The sequence below is a fragment of the Muntiacus reevesi genome, chromosome 21, assembly GCF_963930625.1.
Source record: "Muntiacus reevesi chromosome 21, mMunRee1.1, whole genome shotgun sequence".
Lineage (NCBI taxonomy): Eukaryota > Metazoa > Chordata > Mammalia > Artiodactyla > Cervidae > Muntiacus > Muntiacus reevesi.
This window is the reverse complement of record NC_089269.1, coordinates 48,602,264-48,614,842: the sequence shown is the minus strand read 5'-3', so window position 1 is coordinate 48,614,842 and position 12,579 is coordinate 48,602,264. Positions and strand designations below refer to the sequence as shown.

At 44.5% G+C, this 12,579-nt stretch overlaps 1 long non-coding RNA gene across 1 annotated transcript in view; it reads left to right on the top strand.

The window, feature by feature from the left end:
• Positions 1-12,579, top strand: part of LOC136152469 (uncharacterized) — a 62,176-nt gene that overhangs the window by 3,542 nt on the left and 46,055 nt on the right. The window lies entirely within an intron of this gene.

Below are 12,579 nucleotides of genomic sequence, written 5' to 3'. Positions count from 1 at the left end.
CATTTTCCAGTTAGCCTGTAAGTTGCATAAATGTGCAAATCACAGCCAAAGGGCCTTTGCCCAAGGCCAAAGTTCCTTTGGCTTCCAGGAAGTTGGAATCAGATTTCAGTTCACATGCCAACAAACTAGCCCACATGCAGTGGCGCTGGGATCCAGGTTCCTCCTCTTTTGAGGTAGGTAGACAAAGCCTGGGTCGGTGCCAGGGCTGTGTTGTGCAGGATTCGAGGACCCCTGAGGTTCATTCCTAGTACTACCCTCACACCTAGGCAAGGGGTCCCACACTTCAGAGGGCCCTGTTCTATTCCTCCTTAGGCCATATTTCCGCTGGGGAGAGGTGTGGAGCTGAGAAGATGCCCCCACGAGAGTCATACCCCTCCTTCTAGAAAAGGGTTGTGTGTGCGTGTTAGTCACTCAGCCGTGTCTGACTCTCTGCGACCCTGTGGACTGTAGCCCACCAGGCTCCTCTGTCCATGGGATTCTCCAGGCAAGAATACTGGAGTGGGTTGCCATTCCCTTCTCCAGGGGAATCTCCCCGACCCAGTGACGGAACCCATCTCCTGCATTACCAGGTGAATTCTTTACCCCTGAGCCACCAGGGAAGCCCACACAATACATTGGACTGACTGCAAAGAGCTAATGATCAGGAAATGTGAAGATGGTGGAAACAAAGACTAGCCGTTGAACCGAGGAATTACTAGCAATTTAGGCTATAAACCAGTCACAGAGCAGGTCACTGAACTCCCAGGTCCCTGAAAGTTCTGACACACATTCCTAAGTTGTTTTGTAGGAAGGCAGTCCATGTGGTACAGAGGCCTCCCTTTATGCCCTTGTCCCTGTCCTATGTTAGGGCAGGCCTGTTCATTTTGACCTTGAGTTTCCCCGATTCAATGGCTTTGGGGTGCTCCTGCCCCCTAATCTAGTCCCAAAGGTCATGTGTGTGATTAGAGAACTCGGGTGGTTTTGAAAAATTCAAATCCCATTGAGAGTTATTATCGCCAAGAAGTCAAGGGACTCCAAAAGTAGGTAGGGTTGTCTTGAGCCCAGGAATGTGGCTGGCATCTGACAGTCAGGATGAGGCACGCTGACCCAGAGAGACTTGAATTTTGTAGGGAATGGTGAGGACTGGCTGCCTCGGACCAGACTGCCTCATGTGCAGATGACTCAGCAGTTTACTGTGTGTCCTTCTGGCGTTCCTGAGCATGAAAATCAGTGTTTGGTTAAGAAGTAAGTGAGAAGGGAGACCAGCTGGTCAGTCTTACATTTCAATCCTTCTCCTCTTCTTTTCCTTTCTTAGGATTCATTCCTCCCTTTTCTCCTTTATTTCGGGCTTCCCTGGTGGCTCAGACAGTAAAGAATCTGCCTGCAATGTGGGAGACCTGGGTTCCATCCCTGGGTCGGGAAGATCCCCTGGAGGAGGGCATGACATACCCACTCCAGTATTCTTGCCTGGAGAGTCCCATGGACAGAGGAGCCTGGCGGGCTACAGTCCATGGGGTCGCAAAGAGTCAGACACAATCAAGTCACCAAGCGCAGCACAGCACTCCTTTATTTCATCTCCCTTTTCCCCAAAATCATTCTTTTCCTCCTGAAATCCCCAGGCGGTTCCTCCTTTACACCTTCATAGTGCTCAGTGAATAAGTAGTTTTCTTTTCATCTGCTTCACATCACACATCACAAAGGGATTATCATAAAGGAATTCATCACAAAGGGATTCATCACAAAGGCTGATGAAAAATATGTTTTTATATATGCGCTTAGTCGTTCATTTGTGTCCAACTCTTTGTGACACCGTGGACTGCAGCCCACCAGGCTCCTCTGTCCATGGGGATTCTCCAGGCAAGAATACTGGAGTGGGTTGTCATGCCCTTCTCCAGGGGATCGTCCTGACCCAGGGATCAAACCCAGGTCTCCCTCATTACAGGCAGGTTCTTTACCATCTGAGCCACCAGGTTGTAGGCAAACATCAGAACTGGGCAAACACAAAAGAAGCAAAGTACAAAGAGAGGTTTTTTTTTAATGCTAAGAAATAAATGTAGTAATAACTAGGAAGCAAATTAGAAACAGTTAAAGGCAGTATTTGCTAGGCCTATCTGGGCTCCCCTGGTGGCTCAGATGGTAAAGAATCTGCCAGCAGTATAAGAGACTTGGGTTCAATCCCTGGGTCAGGAAAATCCCCTGGAGAAGGGATTGGCTACCCACTCCAGTTTTCTTGCCTGGGAAATCCCATAGACAGAGGAGCCTGGTGGCCCCCAGTCTTTGGGGTCACAAAAGAGTCAGACATGACTTAGCAATTAAACAACAACAATATATATATATATGACTTTTGGCCCCACTGCCTGGCATTTGTAATCTTAATACCCCGAGTAGGGATTGAACCTGTGCCCCCTGCGGTTGAAGCAGAGTCTTAACCACTGGATCAGGGAATTTCTACCTGCAGATATTTAATGCTAGTAAATTCCCCAGACCAAAAGCTATTATCAGTAAACCCTGTGAGAAGATTATACCCCAGCATCATGAAGTGTCTGAAGCATTTTTGAAAGCTGGGGAGGGAAAAGTGTAACAATTAATTAAGATTGTTGGTAGGCAGGAGTGAACAGCCTGGGATTAGACATTTGCAAACTGTAATTGAGAGTTAGCTGTATATTTAATAATCATCTGGAAAACAGAATGGCTACCCACTCCTGTACTCTTGCCTGGAGAATCCCATGGACAGAGGAACCTGGTGGGCTACAGCCCACGGGGTCACAAAGAGTTGGACACGGCTGAGCAACTAACACTTTCCCGTTTAATAATCGTAGCATGATAACTCATGTCATGAGCTCTGTTTAGCTGTTGCACTCTGGGCTCTGGCCCACTCTGGCCTACTGTATTGTCTTGGGGGGTGATTCTCTCTAGATGAAGATGATAGTTAGTCGCTCAGTCTTGTCCAACTGTTTGCGACCCCACGGGCTGTAGCCCACCAGGCTCCTCTGTCTGTGGGGATTCTCCAGCCAAGAATACTGAAGTGGGTCGCCATGCCCTCCTAACCCAGGGATCAAACCCAGGTCTCCCGCATTGCAGGCGGAATCTTTTACCATCTGAATCACCAAGGAAGCCCATGAGTACTGGAATGGGTAGCCTATCCCTCCTCCAGGGGATCTTCCCAGCCCAGTATTTGAACTGGGGTCTCCTGCATTGCAGGCGGATTCTTTACCAGCTGAGCTACCAGGAGAGCCCACCTGTAAACCAGAGGCCCCTAGGTTAGGTACAGTCCTTGTCGACACTTGCTGCACCTTAGAACCACCCAGGAGATTTTTGAAAACAGTGTGCTTGGGCCCAATTACATGCACATCTTCAAATTGTGTTTATTTTAATGGTAGATCCACTTGACATTGCTGGACGTTACATAAGAAACTGGCAATGGCCTTCATTGGAAATGGGCTGCTTACCTTGGCACTTTCTGTCCTATGAGGAAAATAAACTTATATTTGGTTAAACAAGCATAACCAGGTTTCTGTTGCGTGAAGTTCAAAGCAAGTTCCAACTGAAACAGAGGAAACCACCAGGGGCGTTTTATCAGGAAAGGACTTGATTATGTGTAGAAATAAGATGGATACTCAAGTGGGGAGATCAAAGAGAATGAAGGCAGAAAGGCCATTTGGGAGTAGAGACACAAGGTCCTGGCCAGAGGCCACTGCTAGAAAACAGCAGAGAGAGAATGAGAAAGGAATCTTCAGCCTCAGGGCCTGACCAGAACTGCGGGGCGAGGGAGAGACAGGGCAAAGGGCAGCTCCCAGATTTGGGGCTCAGGTGCCAGACTGGAGGATAGAGCTGCCATTTATTAATACCATGAAAAGCAAGATCCAGATTAAGACGTTCATTCAGGACAAGGGTGCATCTGGGTGCCTGAGGATCCTAGAAGTGCTGAGGTGGATGCATCCTTTTGAACACCGATGTGAACCTCAGGGTGGCCTACACGGCATGGCTCATAGTTTCACTGAGTTAGACAAGGCTGTGGTCCATGTGATCAGATTGGTTAGTTTTCTGCCATTGTGGTTTTCAATCTGTCTGCCCTTGATGGAGAAGGATAAGAGGCTTATGGAAGCTTCCTGATGGGAGAGACTGACTGAGGGGAAAACTGGGTCTTGTTCTGGTGGGTGGGGCCGTGCTCAGTAAATCTTTTATCCAATTTTCTGTTGATGGGTGGACCTGTGTTCCGTCCCTGCTATTTACCTGGGGCCAGACTATGGTGGAGGTGATGAAGATAGGGCTGACCTCCCTCGAAAGATCCCATGCATGTACTACACACAGCACCCCCAACCCTGCAGCAGGCCCCCACGGACCCACGCCTCCGCTGGAGTCCGCCGGACCCCCACAGGCAAGTCAGGACAGTCTCCCGTGGGGTCACTGCTCCTTTCTCCTGGGTCCTGGTGCACAAGGCTCTGTTGTGCCCTCTGAGAGTCTATTTCCCAGTCCCGTGTAGGTTCTGGCAGCTCTATGGTGGGGTTAATGGCGACTTCCTCCAAGGGGGCTTATGCCATAGCCCAGTCTGCTGCACCCAGAGCCCCGTCCCTGCGGCAGACCGCCGCCAGCCCATGCCTCCACAGGAGATGCTCAAGCGCAGTCCTGTCTCCGTCTCTGTGGGGTCTCTGGGTCCTGGTGTGCACAAGGGTTGTTTGAGCCCTCTGAGCGTCTCTGGCAGGAATGGGGTTTGATTCTAAACACGAATTTGCCCCTTCTACCATCTCGCTGCAGCTTCTCCTTTGCCCTTGGATGTGGGGTATCTCCTCACAGCCGCTCCAGCGCCCATGGTCCTACTGGATCACCGACTCAGTGGACATGAGTCTGAGTAAACTCCAGGAGTTGGTGATGGACAGGGAGGCCCGGCGTGCTGCAGTCCATGCGGTCGCAAAGAGTTGGACACAACTGAGCGACTGAACTGAACTGTGAGCCTCAGGGTCACCCAAAGTGTGGGCTGTGTATCAGACCCAGTCCGTATGCTATTCAGATTTGTAATGAAAATGTAGTTACTTCCTCCCTTTGTTTGTGCACACACTCGGTCACGTCTGACTCTTTGCAACCCCTTGGACTATAGCCCGCCAGGCTCCTCTGTCCGTGGAATTCTCCAGACAAGAATAATGGAGTGGGTTGCCATTTCCTTCTCCAGGGGATCTTCCCGACCCAGGGGTTGACCTTGTGTCTTTTGCGTCTCCTGCTTTGGCAGGCGGATTCTTTACCAGCAAAGCCACTGGGGAAGCCCATTTATTCCCTTTAGGGGATATAATTCTCATCATGATTCTCTCACACTGGGTAGGAAACTAGTGAGGATTACGCTTCCCAGGTGGCTCAGTAGTAAAGAATCCTTCTACCAACGCAGGAGACTCAGGTTCAATTCCTGAATCGGGAAGATGCCCTGTAGAAGGGAATGGCAACCCACTCCAGGATTCTTGCCTGGAGAATCCTATGGACAGAGGAGCCTGTTCAGCTACAGTCCATGGGGTCACAAAGAGTTGGACAGGACCGAGCACACACACCTACACACAGGCACCACTGACATTTTCTCAAGTTCGTCTGGCTAAAACAGATTCTTTAGAGCAGTGATTCTCAAATGTTAATATCCTGGGTTTTTGGGTTTTTTTTTTTTTTTTTTGCTGTGCCACACGGCATGTGGGATCTTAGTTCCACAACCAGAGATGAACTTGTGTCCCTTGCATTGGAAGCATGGTCTCTTAACGGCTACACTGCCAAGAAAGTCCCTCAAATGTTAACATACTTTAGAGCTGGCTAGAAGGCTTGTTAAAATTCAGATTGCTGGTCCACCCCCAGAGGTTTTTGGGGTTTTTTTACTTAAAAAAAAAAAACAAACTAGCCTTATTACTATATAATTCATGTACTATAAAACATTCACCTGTTGTAAGTATACACTTCAGCAGTATTTTTAGAGAATTTCTGTAATTAGCAACCCTTCCCCAAATGCAGTTTTAGAACTTTTCCATCAGCCCAGCAAGTTTCCTCATGCTGGTTTTCGCTTAAGCCCTTCTACCACTCCAAGCCATAGGCAACAACTAATCTGCTTTTTATCCTGTACATTTACTTTTTCTGAACATTTCTTATATATAAATGGAAACAGTATGTAGTCTTTTGCATCTGGCTTCTCAGCATAATGTTTCAGAGCTGAATCTATGCTGTAGCTTGTATTGGTAGTTTGCTCCTATTTCTGAAGAGTATTCCATGGCAAGGAAATACCATAAATTGTTTTCCAGTCATAAGTTGGTGGACATTTGCATTTGTTATGTGTTATTGAACTGTGTCCCTAAATACATATGTTGAAGTCCTAACACTCATGAAATGTCACCTAGTTTGGAAATGGGATTTTGGAAATGAAATTAGTTAATATAAGATCATACTGGAATAGGGTGGACCTCTTATCCAATATGATTAATGACCTTATAAAAAGAAAATTTGGACACAGGCAGAGAGAACACCAAGTGAAGATGAAGGCAAAGATCAGGATGATGCTTCTACAAGCCAAGGAAAACCCAACATTGCCAGCAGACCTCAAGAACCTAGCGGAGGGGCGTGGGAAAAGTTCTCCTTCACAGCCCAGAAGGAACCAATCCTGCTGACACCTTCATCTCAGACTTCTGGCCTCCAGAACTGTGAGCCAATCAATTTCTATCATTTAAGCCACTTTGTTACAGAAGCCCTAGCAAATCAATGCAAGATTATTTCTGAGTTTTGAATGTTATGAATAATGCTGCCAAGAATATTGATATACACATCTATGTGGACATATAATTTCATCTCTCGTTGATTTGCTTTGTAACTTTGGTTCACAAAAAGTGCTAGAAAGTATTTCAGTGGGCTACTGAAATAGTCACATCAGTAACAGCAAAGATTTCACTTCCTCCACATCCTTGCCAACACTTGCTATTGTTTGTTTTTTTATTATAGCCATTCCAGTGAGTATGTAGTATCTTATTATGGTTTTAATTTGCATTTCCCTAACAGCTAATGATGCTGAACATCTTTTCTTGTGCTTATTAGCTGTTTATGTATCTTCCCTGATGATATGTCTCTGTGAGTTTTTTCCCATTTTTGGCCTTATAACACTGGTTGGAACCTCCCATACAATGTTGTAGAAGTGGTAAAAGTTGAGATCTTTGGGTTGTTCTCAATAGCTGGGGGAAGAATTAACTCTCTTACCCTCACGTGTGATATTAGCTATAGGTTTTTCATAGATGCCCTTTATCCAGATTGAGGAAGTTCCCATCTATTTCTAATTAGTTGACATGAAGGGTGTTCATTTCAGTTCAGTTCAGTTCAGTTGCTCAGTCGTGTCCGACTCTGTGACCCCATGAATCGCAGCATGCCAGGCCTCCCTGTCCATCGCCAACTCCCGGAGTTTACTCAGACTCATGTCCATCGAGTTGGCGATGCCATCCAGCCATCTCATCCTCTGTCGTGTTAGCTTTTGTCAAATGATGTTTCTGCGTCTGTTAAAACAATCATGTCGTCTTTGTCCTTTGTTCTATATACCTAGTGTATTATGTTAATAGAGTTTCAGATGTTTAACCGACTGTGTGTTCCTGTAATAAATTCCATCTGAACGGAGTGTATAATCCTTTGTATATGTTGCTGAATTTCATTTGTTAATGTCTATAATGTTATTGTCTTGTGCTGTCCTTATTTGATATCAGGATAATACTGGTGTCCTTGAATGAGTTGAGAAGCCATCTAGACTTAGGCTTTTCTTTGTGGGAAGACTGTTAAATAGTAATTCAGGTTCTTATTAGGATTCACTTCAGATTTTCTATTTCTTCTTGATTCAGTTTTGGTTTTTTATGTCTTCTAAGGGATTTGTTCACTTCTAAATTGTGTAATTTGTTAATACAGAGTTGTTCATGATATTTTCTTATAAATGTTAAATTTCTATAGGGTTAGTAATAGTTTCCCCTCTTTCATAACTGATTTTGGCTATTTATTTGTCGCTCTAATTTTCTTTTTCAGTCTAACTGAGCCGTGGTCAGTCTCATTGACTCGTTGTGAAAGAACTAGCGTCTGTCTTTGTTTCATTTCTTGGCTGTGTCACAGAGCTTAGGGGATCTTAGTTCCCCCAGCAGGGATCAAACCCCAGGTGGGGTCCTAACCACTGGACTGCAGGGAATTCCCCTCAACGTACCAACTTTTGGTTTCACTGATTTTCTCTATCATTCGTCTGTTTTCTGTTTCAGTGATTTCCAATCTAATCTTTATTATGTCTGTTCTTCTGCTTACCTTGGGTTTATTTTGCTTTTCTTTTGTCTAGTGTCTTAAGATGAAAGCATTGTTTTTTGATTTGAGATCTTTGTTATTTTCTGGTGTGGATATTTAAAACCATAAATTTCCTTCTAAGCCTTGCATTAGCTACACCCATAACATGATATGTCACATTTTTATATTCAATCAGTTTGAAATATTTTCTAATTTTTCTCATGACTTCTTTTTTCACCCATGCATTACTTTAAAGTATAGTGCTTGCCTTCCAAATATTAGGGTTCCCCAAATTTCCTTCTGTTATTGCGTCCTAGTTTAATTCCACAGTAAACTGAAAGAATATACTTTGTATGATTTCATTCCTTTTAAATATATTGAGATTTATTTTATGATCTAATACAATCTATTCTGGAGAATATCCTATCTGCTATTGAAATGAATGTGTATTCTGCACTTGTTTGGTGAAACATTCTACATGTATCACTAGGTTGCATTGGTTGATAGTGTTTTTTAAGTTCTCTGTACCTTTGCTGATTTTCTGTCTGGTTTTTCTATAAGTAATTGAGAGTGGGATATTGAAATCTCCAACTACTATTGCCATATTGTCTACATTTCCTTTTATAAATCATTGAAGTATAGTTGATTTACAGTGTTCTGTTAGTTTCTGAAGTATGGCCAAGTGATTCAGATTCATTTCTATTATAGTTTATTACAAGATATTAAATGCAGTTCCTTGTGCTGTACAGTAGGACCTTGTTGTTTTATCTATTTTATATATAGTATTTCATATCTGCTAATCCCAAAGTCCTGTTTTATCCCTGCCCGCACACCCTTGCCCTTTCGCCCTTTCCTCTTTGGTAACTGTAGGTTTTTTTCCTGTGGCTGTGAATCTGTGTCTGTTTTATAAACAGGTCCATTTGTATCACTTTTTAGATTCCATATATAAGCTGTATCCTATGACATTTGTCTCTGTCTGTCTCACTTCACTGAGTCTGATCATCTCTGGGTCCATCCATGTTGCTGCAAATGGCATTATTTCAGTTTTTTATGGCTGAGTAATATTTCATTGTGTGTACACACACACACACACACACACACACACACATCACACCTTTACCGTTCATCTGGCAATGAGCATTTAGGTTGCTTCCATGTCTTAAGTATTGCTGCCGTGAACACTGAGGTCATTTATCTTTTTCAAATTGGAGTTTTCTGGATATAGGCCCAGGAGTGGGATTGTTGGATCATATAGTAACTCTGTTTTTAGTTTTTTTAAGGAACTTCCATGCTTTTCTCCATAGTGGCTGCAGCATTTTGCATTCCCACCAACAGTGTAGGAGGGTTCCCTTTTCTTCACACCCTCACCACATTTATTGTGTCCACATTTCCTGTTAATTCTGCCCCTTTTGTTTCATGCTTTTGAGGCTCTGGTGGTAGATGCATATGCATTTATAATCGTTATGCTTTCCTGTTATAGTGACTCTTATCATTTTAGATCATCTCTCTTTGTCTATGGTAACTTTTTGCCTTAACATCTATTTTAGCTTCTATCCATATAGCTACTCCACTCTCTTACGGTTACTGTTTTCATGGCGTATCTTTCTCCATCTTTTTAGATTCAGCGTGTTTATGTCTCTGAATCTAAGGTGTCCTCTTGCAGACAGCACATAACTGGCTCTTGCTTTTTTCTTTCTTTTTGTATATCCCTCCTCTTTGATTGGATTGTAGACCATTCATATTTAACGTAATTAATATGTTTGGATTTACATTTGCCATTTGTTTCCTCTGCGCCTCCTATTTTGTTTCTCTGTCCTTCTTTTACTGCTTTCTCTTCTGTTAAAAAAATTTTAGTATAGCATTTAAACTCCTCTCTTAATTTTTTTTTTTTACTATTTTAAAATTTACTTTATTAGTGGTTACTCTGTAAACTGCAACATCTTAACTTACCAAAATCCAGCTGTGATTAATATTGATCTAATTCTGGTAAAATACAGAAACTTTACTCCAGGGTAGCTCATTCTCTTCCTCACCTTTGTGTTATCACAGTTATATATAATATACATTTATATGTGGTAGAAACCCAGCAATATAGTGGGACAATTATTGCTTTATACAATTTTATGTCTTTTAAAGACATCAGGAGAAGAAATGAGGAAAATTATATAGAGTCTTTAATATTTACCCACACATTTACCATTTTCAGGACTTTTCATTTCTTCCTGTGCATTCAGATTGTGATCTGATGTCACTTACTTTCAATCTGGAGGGGTTCCTGTAGTATTTCTTGAAAGGAAAGCCTGTCATCCCTTCTATTAACAGTGCCTCTGGACGTGGGCATTACCCACTACACCAAATCAGTCGAGTCCCCTTTGATAACAGCACTGTCCCAGTCCTCACGGCCTGGCCAGCACTGGCAGGGCCTCCTCACCTAGTGGGCTGGAGGAGATGGGAGCAGTCCTCGCAGGCAAGCCTCAGGTATCCACTATCCTTACCCAACGTTCAGCAGTTTTCAATAAACACGTCTCAGACTATCGTACCTCTTTGTTCACTTTCTAAAGCCCTAATGTTCTTGCCAATTTTATCTAGCTTTATAGCTGCTTTCTGGGGAAAGGATTTGCTAACCATTTCACTTGACCCTACCCAGAAGTCTGTTTCCTCCCCGCTGTGTTTCTGATTCATTAACCCTGAGGTGTAGCTGGAAATTTTAAATTTTAATGAGTTCTCAGGTAATACTAATGCTGCAGGCCCAGGGCCCACACTTTGAAACCTACTGCTTTAGATTAAGTCAATCTCTTTTCTATGTGAAAACAACTTTCTCAAGTATGAATTCATTATGAGTACACATGAAATTTTATTCTAAACTTGCTTCAGGGGAACAAGGCATCCAATAAAACCAGTTCTGATATTTTTGTTTTATAGAAACCTTCAGTCGCAGTAAAGGTGACTAGATAATGCTGTTAACATTAGGTTCAAGAAAGTCTTGTCTGTTCAGCACGAGCCTGCTGGTCACCAATTCGGGTGATGCATAACAAGATCGTTCAGGTAAACCTAACAGCCCACGTGGGCTCTTAATCTCATCAAAGTCTGTAAGAAAATTGCTCAAATTATTTTATCATGAATGCCAAACATTTTCCCCTGGAGGCTGTTGATTATCCCAAGCCCCTGCGGTCTTCCCCAGGCTGCCTTGCTCAGATAGTGGAAGTGCTCGCCCACCTGGGTAAATACAGAGTTCCCCCTTTCCCACCGTTGGGCCCTAGGAGAGATGCTGGGCAACTCGATGGCAGAGGTCAGGCAGCAGTAGAGGCGGCCACGTCCTACCCACGTGGTGTCACCAGGGTCCTCACTGGTTTCTGCCGCGCAGCAGCTGGTCCAGTCTGGTTCTGGACCTGAGACAGCTGTAGCGTGACTGGTCCTGCCACTGTCATCTGTGGTTCTGACTATTGCCAACTTGTCACCAAATCCCCACTTCTTTGCCTTGCCCCAGTCTTCTGCTGGTCCACCGGTCAACTCAGCCTTTTCCTATCCCAGCAGTGGGGCCCACAGGAACATCAGGGGCTCTAGGTACCAAACAGAGGCCACATTTTACTGCTCCGACTTCTCTATCCTGACAGCTCCCTCTGTGCCCACTGCCTGCCCTGGCACCCCGTTGGAAGGTCTCCACATGGACCCTCTCCTAAAGCTTTGTTCCTCCTCTACCCACTGTGATATGAATGTTGCTTAATCCCAGGGACGGGGGAGCCTGGTGGGCTGCCGTCTATGGGGTCGCACAGAGTTGGACACGACTGAAGCGACTTAGCGGCAGCCGCAGCAGCATTCCTGAAGTTCTCAGGATCTCCCATTTCGTCTAGGTGTTTCTGCCTCAGCACTCACAGGGAGAGAGGAGGTGAGGACCTGAGTGGCTCGTGCCGCTTGCTGCGCATATGGCCCTCTCTCCTTCCCCTCTCTTCCCATCACGTGAAGGACAGGTGTTTTACTTTCTCCGACTCAGAGGATCTCTGACGTGAGCTACATCAGAATCCCCTGAAGGGCATGTGAAAGCACAGATGACTCAACCCCATCTCCAGCGCTTCTGATTCAGCAACTCTGAGATGGGGCCTGAGAAGGTGCACGTCTTTTATTTTTTAACATTTCTTATTTATTTATTTGGCTGCACCAGATCACGGCATGTGGGATCTAGTTCCCCCACTGGGGATTGAACCTGGGCCTCCTGCGTTGGGAGCGCGGAGTCCTAACCACTGGGCAACCAGGGAAGTTGTGAAAATGTGCATTTTTTTCTTAAATTTCATGTATTTATTTTATTTATTATTTGTTGGCTGCACTGGGTCTTTGTTGCTGCAAGGGCTT